This window comes from Anomaloglossus baeobatrachus, chromosome 3, assembly GCF_048569485.1.
Source record: "Anomaloglossus baeobatrachus isolate aAnoBae1 chromosome 3, aAnoBae1.hap1, whole genome shotgun sequence".
In the NCBI taxonomy this organism is placed as follows: Eukaryota; Metazoa; Chordata; class Amphibia; order Anura; family Aromobatidae; genus Anomaloglossus; species Anomaloglossus baeobatrachus.
The window spans coordinates 120,226,130-120,242,650 of NC_134355.1; positions in this window are offsets into that span (position 1 = coordinate 120,226,130).

Here is a 16,521-nt window from a genome sequence, read left to right on the forward strand (position 1 = left end):
CGTCCGCGCAGTGGCTACCGACGGGGGAGAACGGTCACCTAGGAGGGCTACCCGAAACCCATCTCCAGCTAGAGAGAGAGCACAGAGTGGGAAGTAAGGAGACTGCTAGGGAGAACCAGGCCCAAACGGGCGGCAGATCCCGGAGCGGGGTTAGATCCACCTTTCCTCGCTAAACCTGCCGGTGTGGGGCCCTCAAAGCCCACACCACAACACCACAAAAGCCGCAGCCACGTAGCCACAGTTAGGGCCCATAGCTCACAGGAGGCAAGCAGCTGGAGTGAGCTGGTCCAGGCCACAAGCAAACGGCAAACGAAGGGGAGAGAGGCTTCAGCAACTTCCCTGGGTGACCCCCATAGGGACTAAAAGTCGGGGTCACCCCAAACCACCAAGGGCTAAGGAAGGCGAGTTGGTAGTCACCATCAGAAGTCAGCCTGAAGGATACCTGGTTCCCGCCTGGTTCATCCCAGCTACGCCCGGGTTACTCACCCTGCCACCTGAAGTGAGTAAAAACCCTGAAAGACATTCTGCCTGTGTGGAGTTATTCTGCGCCTTGTGGTTCTACGCACCTACACAGGGCCCTGGGGCTTGCCTCACTCTCAGGAGGCTATTCCAACTAACTGCACTCACCATCAGCCCCAGGCGTCCCTCAACCTGCAGTGGCGGTCCCTACTGGCCGCAATACTGAGAGTGGCGTCACGACAAGAAGAAGATCTCCTACCTGTGACAAGATCCAGCTGAGTGGAGTCCCTGAAGGTAATGCACCGACACAACACCTGTGGGGCTTCACATCTGGCGTCACGAACAGGATAAGGACTAGACCTGTTCAGACAGGTGACCATGTGCCTGGGCGGTCCGCTTGAAAAATTGGAAGCGCCGCCATATTGCCACCATGAAAAGCGCGCTGAAAAACAACAGCAGCCCGCGCTGGAAGAAGTTACCGCCCACGAAGAGGTGTGGCTACCCAGAGATCCCCTGCAGAGTCCTGACCTCGCTTGTGAAGAGAGCGGAAGCGTCCAGAGACGTCGGGACAGAAAGGGAGCCAGAAGCCTGCTGCTGGGAGAGGAGCTGCTGAAAGAGGCAGAGCAGAAACTGAAGAGCCTGCTACTGGAGGCAGCGACGAGTCCACTGCTGGGAAATCGTGCAGAAGAAGGCGCAGAGGAAATGGCGTCTGAACGCAGAAACCCAGAACCAGGCTCCGCTGCCTGGTGGTATCGGGAGCTGGCCCAGTTCTGCGACCGACTGGAGACCCGGGTCGTGGAGCAGATCAGAGAAGAACGCATGGAACTTCTGGAGATGGCTGCCGCGGTTCAGGCCTATGAGAGGGGAACCGCACGACGAGTGCCAGACCGGACGGCGACGACTCAGACCCCGATGCTGCCACCGATGGGTGAGTCCAGTATTACCCCTGCCGGCCCGGATGCCCCGACCCCTGCTGCCACGCCCGCGGTCCCTGAAGAGGCGCCCGGCGCGGCGACGCTGAGCCAGGCCGCAGCCACGCCAGGTGCGGCCCGCCAAGCCCAGGCCGCCGCAGCGATGCCCTGCTCGGCCCGTCAAGCCCCGGCCGCCGCAGCGATGCCCTGCTCGGCCCGTCAAGCCCCGGCCGCCGCAGCGATGCCCTGCTCGGCCCGCCAAGCCCCGGCCGCCGCAGCGATGCCCTGCTCGGCCCACCAAGACCCGGTCCCTGCAGCGACGCCCAGCCCAGCCTGCACAGATCCCATCGCAGCTGCGACGCCGATCCAGGCCGCCGCCATACAGGGCACGGCCCGCCAAGACCAGGCCGCCGCCATACAGGGCGCGGCCCGCCAAGACCAGGCCGCCGCCATACAGGGCGCGGCCCGCCAAGACCAGGCCGCCGCCATACAGGGCGCGGCCCGCCAAGACCAGGCCGCCGCCATGCCGAGCGCGGCCCGCCAAGACCAGGCCGCCGCCATACAGGGCGCGGCCCGCCAAGAGATTGCATCACCACTTACCCCGGCCTGCAAGGCCAGAGCAGACACCGCTCCCCAGTCCAAAGAGGTCCCTGCTGGAAAGCCCACGCTGGGGGAGGACCCCGCATACTGGCAGCTGAAGGCTGACATGGAGGTCAAGTTTCCACAATGGTTGGTGGACCAGTACATGCTCCCTCCGCACACCCCCAAGAGGATTCCGGCAACCCCTGCAGCAACCACGCCAAAGAGTCCCCTGCCTGGGCCTGCTGAAGAAAGTCCATCCCCAGCACTGCCACCAAAGGAGTGCTCAGAAGAACTAAGGGGGAGAGGAGGGCAAGAAGTTGAGGAGTTGCCCCCGGAGCCAGCAGCAGTGCTAGTCCCAGAGCCGGAGATGCTGCCATATTCCCGCTGGGACGAGGAAGACCTGACACCTCCTGCTGAAGAAGACCTGCCCAACCGCCCCACCTGGGAGCTTGTAAGCTGCACTTCGCAGAATCCAGCCCGCAAGACACAGCGCCGCAGTAGAACCCAGTCTTTCCCTGCACCGCCATCCCCAGAGCAGAGAGAAGTCACGGCCAGAGACCTAGAAGAAAAACGGTACCTGAGAAGAGCCAAAGCACAGGTCAGAGGACCCCTTTGTAGAGGAATTGTGGAGGACTTCAGCCTAAAGTCAGGATACGGGTTCATAGTTGCACCTGGTATCAAAGAAGGCATTTTTGTCAATAGGAGAGACGTCAGAGCTAATTTGCCCAGAGGACATCCTGGAAGAAACCTAAGGATGGGAGACACAGTGCAGTTTACCATGCATCAAGGCGAAAGAGGCTGGTATGCGCTAGATGTAACACCATGTCCTAAAGAAAAAGAAACAGACACGGAAGAAGAAAGAGATCAAGAAACCAACAGGTGCCGCAGCCCTACAGGCCCAAGCCCTGGTGAAGAGGAGTCTGCATAAAGTTCATGTAAAGTAAAGCAAATTACCAGTTTGGAAAAAGTTTGTTTTGCAACGTTTTACAAGTTTAAGACTGTGCCCACATAAACTCATGTGAGAAATGAACCTTAAGGCTATGAACTGGCTATAGCCACAAACTCTCGCAGTGTAAATAGTTACACCAGAGGGCACCACCACCACCAGAGTCAGCCTGTTTAGGGGCTTGGCTCGTCTGCAACCAGGGAGCACGTCCGTATATAGGGCCTTGGCTTACCTGCAACCAGAGAGCATGCCTGTTTATGGGGCCTGGCTCTCCACCACAAAGAGGGTACCTGGTCAGCACCAACTGTGAAGGCCGCCTCTGGATCCTGCCAGAAGTGGCTGAAGGCGCGGCTTCACCAGGCCAGGTATACCCTGAAGATCACCAGACCATGAAAGCCGCCTCTACATCCTGCCAGAAGTGGCTGAAGGCGCGGCCAACGTGAAAGGGTTTTGGGTGGGTTAACGGACTTGTGGGTGGAGGGTGGTGATGCATGGTACCTGGTGCTTTTAAAAATGTTTTACATGTTTTAATGTTTTATGCATTTTAAAATGTTGTCTTGCAGCCCGAGGACGTGCTGGTGATAACTAAGGGGGAATGTGGCGCCCCTGACCTGGTCAGGCACCACTGAGTACTGCACCCAGGCTGGGGACAGTACAATACAGGTAATCCAGAAGGCTGACCGAGGTGTGACTACACAGGCGCATAGTGATCAGGTCTCACACATGTACCTATGAGAGGACCCCTGGGGATCCCAGGAGGGGGAAAAGCCTTCACCTTCACTGGAATAGTGGAGGGGGCCAAAAGCCTCCATCTCCTCTCAAGGAGTGTGGTAAGAGAATCTGGTTGCTAGGTGGCGTAGGCAGGCACAAAAGGGAAAAGAGGAGGAGTAAACAGTCTAGAGTCTGCAGCAGAGTGTGGAGGAGTGAGGAGCAGGAAAGTGAAGCTCTGACAGGAGCAGCAGTGAAGGTCCCAGATGTGAGCCGGTTCAGAGCAGAGTCCAGGGAGCTCCGAGGAGAGCTGACCCCTTCCCCTGGGCTGCTGTAGTCTGACAGCGTCCGCGCAGTGGCTACCGACGGGGGAGAACGGTCACCTAGGAGGGCTACCCGAAACCCATCTCCAGCTAGAGAGAGAGCACAGAGTGGGAAGTAAGGAGACTGCTAGGGAGAACCAGGCCCAAACGGGCGGCAGATCCCGGAGCGGGGATAGATCCACCTTTCCTCGCTAAACCTGCCGGTGTGGGGCCCTCAAAGCCCACACCACAACACCACAAAAGCCGCAGCCACGTAGCCACAGTTAGGGCCCATAGCTCACAGGAGGCAAGCAGCTGGAGTGAGCTGGTCCAGGCCACAAGCAAACGGCAAACGAAGGGGAGAGAGGCTTCAGCAACTTCCCTGGGTGACCCCCATAGGGACTAAAAGTCGGGGTCACCCCAAACCACCAAGGGCTAAGGAAGGCGAGTTGGTAGTCACCATCAGAAGTCAGTCTGAAGGATACCTGGTTCCCGCCTGGTTCATCCCAGCTACGCCCGGGTTACTCACCCTGCCACCTGAAGTGAGTAAAAACCCTGAAAGACATTCTGCCTGTGTGGAGTTATTCTGCGCCTTGTGGTTCTACGCACCTACACAGGGCCCTGGGGCTTGCCTCACTCTCAGGAGGCTATTCCAACTAACTGCACTCACCATCAGCCCCAGGCGTCCCTCAACCTGCAGTGGCGGTCCCTACTGGCCGCAATACTGAGAGTGGCGTCACGACAAGAAGAAGATCTCCTACCTGTGACCAGATCCAGCTGAGTGGAGTCCCTGAAGGTAATGCACCGACACAACACCTGTGGGGCTTCACAAAAGCACACGGACAGCATGTACGTCTATACTCACCTACCCTCAGCAATGCTGTCTCTAGCGCTATTTCTGCTTTTGGGTCCGCGGTGCAATGAAAATGCATGAGCATAATGAGCGGAAAGTAAGTGACAGCAGCAGCGAAGACAGCAGAGCTGGAGACAGGTAAGTATAGGAAATCATTTTATTTCAAAGACACGTGTTTTCTCTATTACATGTCACCCTGATGTCACATGGATCACATCAAAGTGGGGTCAGTATGACACCCGTGCTGTCAGAAAAAAAACATTCTTCATGATCAGGCCACCGCGACATCCCATATGACCACACTAGCCCGGTGACGAGTAATTCTGGTATGAGACAGCGTGCCTGATTCCCCCTGCCCTCTGGGTGCTACATTTTGGCGTCACAAACAGGATATTGTGCCCAGGCCAAAAACCTGGGTACTGTGCACCCTAAGGACTGAGTGCTTGAGAGACTGTTTAATTGAAAAAGTTTGCGACCAGTCGCCATTATTGAACAACAAGGGGTTAAAGAAAATCTGCCCTTCGTGTGCTGGCAGGGAAAGTGGCGCGAAAATCAAGGCCCATCCCCTCCCAGGCAGGGAAAAGCAAGAAACGAAACTGACATGAGGAGAGTGGCGCTAAAGTCCAGACCCACCCCCTTGTATGGAAGGAAAAACAAAACTAATGTAAAGTGAGTCAGATCTTAGAGTGCAAATGCGACGGACGGACTGGGACCACCTGAGGTGCAGGATGTCAGCCATGGCAAACCCTGGCCGTCATGGGGCCACACTGGTGCGCCCTCTATTCTGGAGTGCTCAAGAGATGAAGGCGGAGGTGGTTCGGGTGACCTGAATGCTGCAGCGGGTACAGATGGATGCCATCTGTAACTGGGAGATGTCCATGATGGGAGCGGTGGGAGCCATGTGGGCTCACGAAAAATGGTAGCCACCAATCCTGGAGGAGGAAGAACCTGTAGTAGAGGCTGAAGAGACCCTGGTCGCCACTGCCATCGGCAACATCCTCCAGTACCCACCAAGCTGTCCACAACCCCCGGCTGCTGAAGCACCTGACCTGACTACCGTGTCCTTGCTAGCTGAAGACCTGCCTACCGACCCCCTGGTAGAAGAAGACACGGCTGCTGCAACATGGGCAGACTGTGACCTGGCCGCCCTTGACCCAGGGCTGGAAACGGAAACTCTAGATGGCGCTCCCCCAGGTATGTCCTGGGGGGACTGCCCTGCTGAGCTGGAAGCGCTCTCCCTCGCGCCCATCAGTGAGGTGGATCGAGAGTGGGCCATCTGCCAAGCTACAATCTCCCAGCTGGCTGATGAAGATCAGCTGCGCCAGGAAAGGCTGGTGGAGACAGAGGCCCGGAACCTAGCAGCCAAGTAGCGGCTATGGTAGGCCAATCAATCGGCCCGGGGCCCACTGTGGGTTGGAGTTGTCACCTGGTTTGACTTAGAGCAGGGGTGGGGCTTCTTTTCGGAGTGGGGGCTTGCTAAGGAAGTCTTCGTGTCCCGCCGAGATGTGGCTTCCCGCCTCAGCGTGATCTGTATCCCGGTGATCAGGTGACCTACACCCGGCACAAGGGAAAGCGGGGCTCATATGCCCTGGACGTGGAACTGAGTCGATGGGAGAAAGCGTCTGCAGAGCCGGCATCCTTACTAGAGGAACGTCCAGAACCGGTCCCCGTTTCCCACCAGTCACCAAGGACACCCTGTAAGCGGGATATGCACCCAAACTTTGGGAGAGAACGCCCTGAGACAGGTCGGCTAGGAGTTTCCCTATCCCAAGTAACTTTGTTCAGTTGATGTTTCTGTATTTAAATACCAGTTTATTTTTCTGTGGTTGATTTTTTGCGTTTAAAATGGACAACTGGGCCACAGGACAGATGTTGGTTGGAATTCATTGTATATAGTTGCACCAGTTGTGCACCCAACCAGAATTAGGGTGGCTTGTAAGTTTTCTACCTTCAAGGAATGTCTGATAGCTGGGAGCAGTGCACTGACCAGTGGCACAAAAGTACTCCAGTGGTTACCATTCATTATCGTGTTACAGTAAGGACGTTTTATATGTATAATATATGAAAAGTTTTATATTGCCGACAAGAATGTTTATATGCCTGATATTTGCACTAGTTTTATAATGACAATGATTTCTGAATTCATTGATGGTGCCTCCCATAAAGGGAAGATTATGTTATTTGTTATTGCATACAAAAACAATGTGGTGTACTAACTTTCTTTAGTTGCAGCCCGATGGAATGTGACGCCCCTGAGGCTTCAGTCGCCACATAGCACTGCACCTGATTTAAAGTGTAGTACTTAACACAGATCCGGAGGAGGTCGGTACCGGTTTCACCACTTACACACTGAAATACACCACCAGGTTGCCCTTCCCAATGGGGACCGGGCTAGGGTAGAGTGTTAAGGTAGCCTTCAAACATGGGGGGCACCACCCACTAGTAACAGGGACCCGGGGGAGGAGCAGCCACCAGAGGGAGTCAGGAGCCAACACAACAGGAGTTCTCTAGCAGGAGAGGAAAAGAGTGGACGTGTCTTACCGCGGTGCTCTATTGGGACACAGGAGTTCACCCGGTTGCCGACGAGATTGCTTCATTGCTACCTCAGAACTGGCGCCACACAGGATGCAGGACCCTAGGGAAGATCATTCTCCAAGTTGGTTTTCCAGAATCTGCCGGGACGGTGAGATTGCATGCTTCCCTGGCCACACAGAGACCGAAAGCACAGTACCAGATAGGATCTGGGGCCTTTGACACAGCCAGGCCACATTGCGGAGCCGTGGCACCAGCAAATAGGGACAAGAGTACTACTCAAGATGGACTAGGGTCCCCAAGTAGCTTTAAGCCACGAAGATCCAACAAACAAGGTGCTAGGAGGAAGGGGCCCACAGAACATCACACTGGACTGACCTCCAAAGGAATCCGGGTTCGACGGGGTCCACCACAGCGAGTGACCGGTACTAGCCGGGTGAGCGCGGCACAAAGAGTGAGTAAAGACACCTGGAACCGCAACATTTGACTCGGACTCTTATTACCAGCTTACCAGCGCCGCCAGCCCGCGCCTCGGCAGCAAAGGCCATCGCTATCACTACTCCCCTCATCATCCTCCCCAGGACCCGCTTCACCTGTGGGGAGCAACACCATCTCTGCTGCTATTACCATCCATCCCAGAGGACAGCTACAGCAGCGGCGACTTATCTCTGGCCGTATACCACAGGTGGCGTCATGACAATCTTCCTGTTACAACCGCCATCATCCTTCCTCCTTATTGGTGTACACCTTGGGGCACGATGCCAGGCAGGCCACCACGACATCCCAGATTACCACACCGGCCCGGCGATGAGTAACACAGGTATGAGACCCCGTGCCTTATTCCCCCTGCTCCCTGGGTGCCACACACACACACACACACACACACACACACACACACACACACACACACACACACCCTGACCTGTGTATCAGGGGCAACACACGCATGCACACATACACCCTGACCTGTGTAGTCTCAGGGGGCAACACACGAACACACACCCCCTGACTTGTGTAGCCTCAGGGGGCAACACGCACACACACACACATTCTTCTTACCTCTCCTCCATTCGGAGTCCTCTTTCCTGTTTCATGTGGCCTGCAGGCACGTTGACCTGGTAACAATCACAATCACTGTTAGCGCTTCATCTGAAGTTCAGATGAACGTTTTGTCGGCGCTGCAAGTTATCTCAGCACAACTATTCCAATAGCAACAAGTGGCCAATCAGAGGCAAGCAACTGAGGTCATACACATCAGTTGCTTGGCCCTGACTAGCTGGTGGCTGCCTGGCCTGCCATTGAGTTGTATAGAGAGAGCTTGACTGTGTGTAGAGCCAGCAAAACTTTCACCTGAAATAAAGCGCTGACGGCTGAGGCTCCTGCATCAGCCGCGATTGTTACCAGGTTCACGTGACCACGAGCCGCAAAAAGAAGCCTGAGGAGATGCATGCGGCCCGCCGCCCGTGTGTTTGAGACCTCTGCCCTAAGGCATACAATTTTTTTTATGGATGTGGGCAACGCATATCTTGTTTACTTTGCGACAGCAATTAGGAATAGAGCTAGAGTACTAAATAAGCTGAGTACAGAGTCAAATCATGGTAATATGGTATATTATGAAACATCAATCGGTCATAGTAAGCGGGTTTTACACGCTGCGACATCGCTAGCATCGGCTAGCGATGTTGAGCGCGATAGCACCCGCCCCTGTCGTACGTGCGATATTGTGTGATCGCTGCAGTAGAGAACATTATCGCTACGGCAGCGTCACACGCACATACCTGCTCTGCGACGTGGCTCTGGCCGGCGAACCGCCTCCTTTCTAAGGGGGAGGTTCGTGCGGCGTCACAGCGACGTCACACGGCAGGTGTCCAATAGAAGCGGAGGGGCAGAGATGAGCGGGACGTAACATCCCGCCCACCTCCTTCCTTCCGCATTGCCGGTGGAGGCAGGTAAGGAGATGTTCGTCGCTACTGCAGTGTCACACACAGCGATGGAACAACATCGCTAATAAAAAGAAAACTATTTTTTGTTTCAGGACTACCTCTCCACGGCAAATGATTTTGACCACTTTTGCGATCGTTCAAGGTCGCTCATAAGTGTCACACACTACGATATCGTTAATGACGCCGGATGTGCGTCACTAACAACGTGACCCCGACGATAATTCATTAATGATATCGTAGCGTGTAAACCCCGCTGTAGAGTTTGATTATGAAAAAAGAATTAACCTTGGTGACACTTTGAATACCCAATTATATGTAATATGAACAGCAAATTGAGACAGGCTCACAAGAGTACTAGTGGATACATCTGGTCATAGACAAAATAAGAGATTTAAAAAATATGCAACCCTATTCTAGAATGGAATAGATTTTTCAGTCACAAGGTTCTAATTTTTATGGATTGATTGCATATATACAGTCATAAACGAAAGTTTTGGCACCCTTGAATTTGTTCCAGAAAATGAAGTATTTCTTCCAGAAAATTATTACAATTACACATGTTTTGTTATACATGTGTTTATTTCCTTTGTGTGTATTGGAACAACACAAAATAAAACAGAAAAAAAGGCAAATTTAACATAATTTCCCACAAAACTCAAAAAATGGGCGGGACAAAATTCTTCGCACCTTTCCAAAATTGTGCGTAAACAACTTTGTTTCAAGCATGTGATGATGCCTGTTTAAACTCATCTGTGGCAAGTAGTGATGGATGAACCCGGACTGTAAAAGTCACTTTACCTGGCTCTTCTTGTTTGCCCTGGTGCAGTGGCAATCGGGGGAATAAGAGGTTAATATCATCTCACAGCTGTCACTAAGCCCTAGATTAGTAATGGGAGGCATTTATGAGACCCCCCATTACTATTATGTAAGTGAAAATAAACACAAACACTGTAAAAATCCTTTATTGGAAATAGAAGACAAAAAAGCACCCTCTTTCACCACTTTATTAACCCCAAAACACCCCTGCAGGTCCGATTTAATCCACACGAGGTCTCAGGACGATTGCTATATCTGAAGCTCACAGCGAGCACCATAGAACAATGACCACCCACTGTGAGCTGCAGGCAGGCACTGAGTGAGCTACATGATCAGTGGTAACGTCTCTCAGGTTAGTTACAGTCACAGCTGGAGGTTCCCACAGTCCTCTACCTGTGACCGACAATCCTGGGTGGCTGCAGGCTGCTATTTTTAGTCTGGGGGTTCAATAACCAGGAGTCTCCCAAGCCTCAGAATACCAGCCCCCAGCTGTCGGACTTTATCATGGCTGGGTATCAAAACTGGGGGAGACCGTACTCTGTTTTTTTTAAATTATTTTTTTAAATAATAATAAGCTGCATGTGGTGCCTCTTATTTTGATTCACAGCGCCAAGATAAGTGGTTTTAGCCATATACTTTATCTCTGCTGGGTATCATAATATGGAGAGACCCTATGCCAAGTATTTTATGTAGATATTTTTATACCACGATTAGACGCACCCAGCGTCTGTGATTGGAGGCGACAGACATGCTGACACAGCGTGGGGGCGTGTCTGACTGCAACAAATCACAGATGCCACTGAGGAGGGAAAGCAGTGCATATGAATAAAGGTAACTAAGCGGCCCCAGAAGCGAATTAGATGCCAGGAAACACTGTACAGCTGTGCTGGAGCCCTGGTAAGTATGAAGCGCTTGCTCCTATCCCATATCCCCTCTACCACCATTTTAAATCTCCAGATTTTCGTTCCCATAGACTTACATGGGGCCCAGCATCTGGGCAGATAATTGGGATCAATCCCAGGCCGAAACAGTTTTGTTTTTTTTTAACCTGGTTAGACCTGCTGGTCCCAATTATCTGTGATTCTGCTCATCACTAGTGGCAAGTAATAGGTGTGGGCAATTTGAAAATCAAACCTGAAATCAGATTAAAAGTGGAAAAGTTGGCTTAATATTTGCATTTTGTGTCCGTGTGTGCCACACTGAGCATGGAGAACAGAAAGAGAAGAGAACTATCTGAGGACTTGAGAACTAAAAATTGTTGAAAAATGTCAACAATCTTAAGGTTCCAAGTTCATTTTCAGAGATCTTGATGTTCCTTTGTCCATGGTGTGCAACATAATCAAGAAGTGCCGTGAACAACAGAGAAAATTTGATGAAAGGTTGCAACGCAGGATAATCTAGATGGGGATAAGCAGCCCCAATTAAGCTCCAAAGAAATTCAAGCTGTCTTGCAGGCTCAGAGTACATCAGTGTCAGCGCAAACTACCTGACAATATTTGAATAGAATGGAACACTATGGCAGGAGACCCAGGAGGACACCACTGCTGACACAGAGACATAAAAAAGTTAGACGGCAGTTTGCCAAAATGTATGTGGGTAGGTCAAAATCCTTCTGGGAAAGCATCTTGTGGACATGTAATGTGGCTCATGGAGGTAGCCATAGGCGAGGTCCACTTCTCTTGCACCCCAGCATGCTACAGAAATAAGAGGGTGGTTGGGGTTCTGGGTGTGTGTACTATTGTGTTTTGATTGAGGAGATGTTCACTTCTGCCACACTTTGCTCAGCCCCGGTTCCCTTGGACCACACCAGCTTGTGAAAACAGTCCTTTTTACTAACAATCGTACTGATATACAGGGAGTAACATGAAAAAAAACTTTTCACTTTCTTCTTTACAGTACAATATCATATTCCCAGTGATCATGTACAACACAGTTCTTGCAATAAAAATTATAGAAGAACAGCTTGGCAATAGGGGTAACAGCATACTCTAAGAATTAACATAAGGCTATGTGCCCACGTGGCGTATTTTCATGCAGCTATGCTGCAATCTGCACCGCAGCGTAACTGCATGCGTCCTGTGTCCCCAGCACAATCTATGAAGATTGTGCCTAATCCATGCCCATGTGGCGTATTAGAATGTAGCACTTCGGCTGCTGCCGAAGCGATGCGTTCTAAGAAGTGACATGTCACTTCTTTCGTGTGCTTTGCATGCAGGTCCCACTCTTTCTATGGTGGGGGCAGCATCCAGAGCGCATGAAATCGGTAGTCACCGAAGCTTCAGAACGGAGCTTTTCAGCTGTGCTCTGAAGTGCACATGCAGTGACGTTACGCTGCTGTGCAGAGCGCACACACGTGGGCACATAGCCTAAGTGTGATCTTGCTAGTTATCACCTCACTAGTCTTGCTACCAGCCCTTTGCCATCAATATTACCCCGCAGACCCAGTGCACTAATGCTGTATTGCAGTTTGTGAGCCTTTGGCTATGTGCCCACGGGCGCTCGTACCTGCGGATGTATCTGCAGGTACGAGCGCATGCTGCCCGCCGGCGTCCGCAGCTATTTTTAGCAGCTAGATTACAGAGGAATAGCTGCGGGAAACATGCGGCCATTCATGCGGCTTACCTGCGGACGTCCCAGCCTCTATCTCCATAGCGGAGGGCCGGGACATCCGCAGGTAATTCCGCATGAATAATTGACATGCAATTATACATGCGGATGCCTACATCCGCAGCATGTTTGGCAGCCGCACTTTCCGCAGCGTGGACACAGCACTCCCCATGTCCCATAGGATAACATGGGGAGTGACTGTACATGCTAAAACCTGCGGATTTATCTGGAAAATCCAGAAAAATCCGCAGGTTTTCCGCGGCAAAATCCGCACAAACAAGCTCTCGTGGGCACATAGCCTTAAAGTGGCCCTTCTCATCTGCTTCAGAGAACTGCCGCTACTGCAGGTCCTTTGCTGTAACTTGCTTCCTTGTACTTGCTACACACACACCAAAATTGCTTTCCTTTCTACTATGGAATTCTACTTTTTCAAAGCTCACCAGCCAACTCACTAACTTACTTTGAAACAGTAACTGACTCACAGTCATCTCTATCACTCCTCCCTCTCACTGGCTGACTGGGTATTAACCCGAATATATAAGGATAAGGCTGCACATCAAACTTAGCTAATAGAATAAATGCCATAAGCATACCGAAAAATATTGAAGCATACAATGAAAAATGCCACTTGCTAACTTGAAAGTGTGAATAATGCATACCTGCCATGAATATTAGGAAAAAGGATAACTGAAGTGAGCCATGGCTTGCACTCATATATATATATATATATATATATATATATATTAGTGCTCACTTCAGTTATCCTATTTAGTAATATGAAGTTTTTTTTCTGAATGTGAACACAGCTCCGCCCCTTTCGGCCATGTGTTTCCCATCTCCTATATAAGCAAGTCCTTGGTTACCCCTCTCCACACACAGCAGTTTTTAATTGCAATGAGATGACACACAGTTAGGGTCATAGAGCTAGGGACCCCAATATAGAGATATGCCTTGACGAGGTTTTGGGGCTTAGTTACATTGATCAATGCGATTGCTAAATATCTCCCTTTTCCTAATATTCATGGCAGGTATGCATTTCATTATTCACACTTTCAAGTTAGCAAGTGGCATTTTTCATTTTATGCTTCTGTGACGCCCTGGACTAGCCAGGTTGTCACAACTAGGCCCTTACACAAACACCCCCCCCTTAATAAGGTGACAGGTGACAGCAGCCAAACTACAAAAACCTTGTCACCACCCTCCGGGTTTGATATTCACACCAGGGGGGCAGAGCCAGGCAGTTGGCTCCACTCAGCAAGGAGTTCACAGGCCCTGAGGCGGGAAAAACAGTAGTCTAGTCTAGTAGAGTCTTGACAGTGGAGTAGAGTAAAGCTCAAGGGCAGACCTGTGTCCAGGTCTGCCATAGTCTACACCAGGTGTCTGGGTTGGAGCACAGTCACCTCTGGCAAGGAGGCCGACGGTGGTGGTACTCAAACCCAGTACGAGGCCCAGAAGCAACCGGGCTGAGTCAAATCAACTGAAGACTGGACTTTAGGACCTTTCCCACCTAAGACCTGACTGAAGACAACAGCCCAACCATTAGGGTAAAGCCACCGCCCAGACATAGAGACCCGACGGGCCAGCGTCTGCGGGCAAAAAGGGCTCTCCCAGCACATACCAAGCTGGGGAGCAGACTATCGTTGCTCAGGCATAGGAGTCGACATTTCTACATAACTGAGGTGCAGGAGAAAGGTGGAAACCACCAACCTGATAAGGGGAAAACCGCAGCCGGCTGCGGGCACCGTTCACCCTCTTGTTTGGTTTACCAGAGACTCCAGCGTGTTTGTAATAGTGAGTACAACAGTGCCTTCGGGCCGCGCACCACGCCGCACTGCACCGACCCGCCAGTACCATCCATTCCCCCGCCTCAGCACCTCACTCAGGCCCCCGGGACCATCATCCCCCCTACCCACAGAGGGGTCAACACCAAGCTGCGCAACACCATCCCCAGGAGCCTAGTCAACGGCAGCGGTGGTGTCCATCCATTCACCACAACCCGTGGGTGGCGTCACGAATGCAAATCCCCTACAAACAACCGCGGCTCCGGCCGTGGACATCCCCACCGTAGCCTCTACGTGTAGTGCCAACCCCCTTTCAGAGCGACGTGACCCCCGGGTCCGTGAGGAGCTCGAGCCACCCACCGACGAGCACGGATCCGAGTGGCTTGGCAGCCGGCCGAGCCCCGGGCGGAACATTTCAATATTTTTCGGTATGCTTATGGCATTTATTCTATAATCTAAGTTTGATGTGCAGCCTTATCCTTATGCATTATGTATTTTTCTTTGTCGCTCCATTGGGAGACCCAGACAATTGGGTGTATAGCTTCTGCCTCTGGAGGCCACACAAAGTATTACACTTTAAAAAGTGTAACCCCTCCCCTCTGCCTATACACCCTCCCGTGGACCACGGGCTCCTCAGTTTTATGCTTTGTGTGGAAGGAGGCACACATCCTCTCATGCATTCTCATACTTAGTTATGTCGGTTGGAAGAAAAGAGAGCCCCCACGGGGCCCCCGGCATGTTCCCTTCTCACCCCACTATGTCGGCGGTGTTGTTAAGGTTGAGGTACCCATTGCGGGTACGGAGGCTGGAGCCACATTCCGTCTTCTTCACCATCCCTTATGCGGCTCTGGGAGAAGTGGGATCCAGAGCGGTCATCCATTTGCTGGGACCGTGCTCCATCCGCAGCCCCTGGTGTAACCTGCCGGACCGGAGCCTCTTCAACCTCAGGGACCGGGCCCTGCAACTGGTACTCTGTGTCCCCATAGGGGACTGTGCAGGGAGCGCACCTTCTTCCCGGAAGCCGCGGTAGTTGTGAAATTGAGGAGGCCGGTGGACTTCCGCGCCGACCGTGCCTGCTTGTCGGGCGCGGCCTCAAATTTAGTCCCCGGCTTCACCGCGGCCTAGTCGCGAAAATCCCGCCCCCGGGCCTGCCTTTCAGGGGTAAGGGCGGGATTACCGACATGACGTCGGATGTGAGGGCTGGAGCATCCTGCATGTCTTCCTCCCCCCTCACTGACCACTGTGGGGACCCCAGATTCCCACTCTTTGCTGGCGCCACCCCGGCCCCACTCCTCCCCTGAGAGCTCCGGAGGCCATTTTCTGGCATTCTGCCGGTGGATGCTTCTCAGTGAACAGCTCTGCAGCTCCGGGGGATCCACGACAGGGAATCTGGAGGACACACTCCGCTCGTTAGCGGTCGGTAAGCCACACCGGTCACCCGGTGCTGGTCCCCCTAGGGTGCCGGAATAGATACATATATATATATAATAGATATATATATCTGTTCGGTCAGGCTGTATACCCTTTTCCCATATACCCTCAGTGGTCACTCTCCCAGGAGACAACAGCATGTCGTCCACAAGGAGCAAAGCTACTAAGGCACAGGTTTTTTTCACGGCCTGTACCTCTTGTGGGGCTATGTTACCTGCGGGTTCCACCTACCCTCACTGTGAGCAATGCTCGACTCCTGCCTCGCTTGCTCAGCCGGAGCCTCGGGCACTGGTGGGCCCCTCGGCTCATGTAGACCCCCCTGCTCCCCCTGAGCAGGCTGCAGGGACAGAGTCACCAGTGAAACTCTCTCAGTCACTTTCCCAATCCATTGCACTGTCTATGGACAAATGGTCATCTAAACTCCTTGAGGCATTGCAGTCCAGACCAGACCTTCCACAGGCCCCGGCCCCTGTTAGCTTGTCTCCTCCAGGCCCCTCTCGGTCCGCGCCGCAGCGCGCTCCCAGGTTGGCCCCTAGGTCTCAGGCGGAGGACTTCTGCCCGGACCGCAGTCCCAGACCGGCTAAGTGGTCTCGCTGGGACTCTTCCCCGACTTCCTCACGCTGCTCGGGATCCCAGCTTGAGGACTCTCA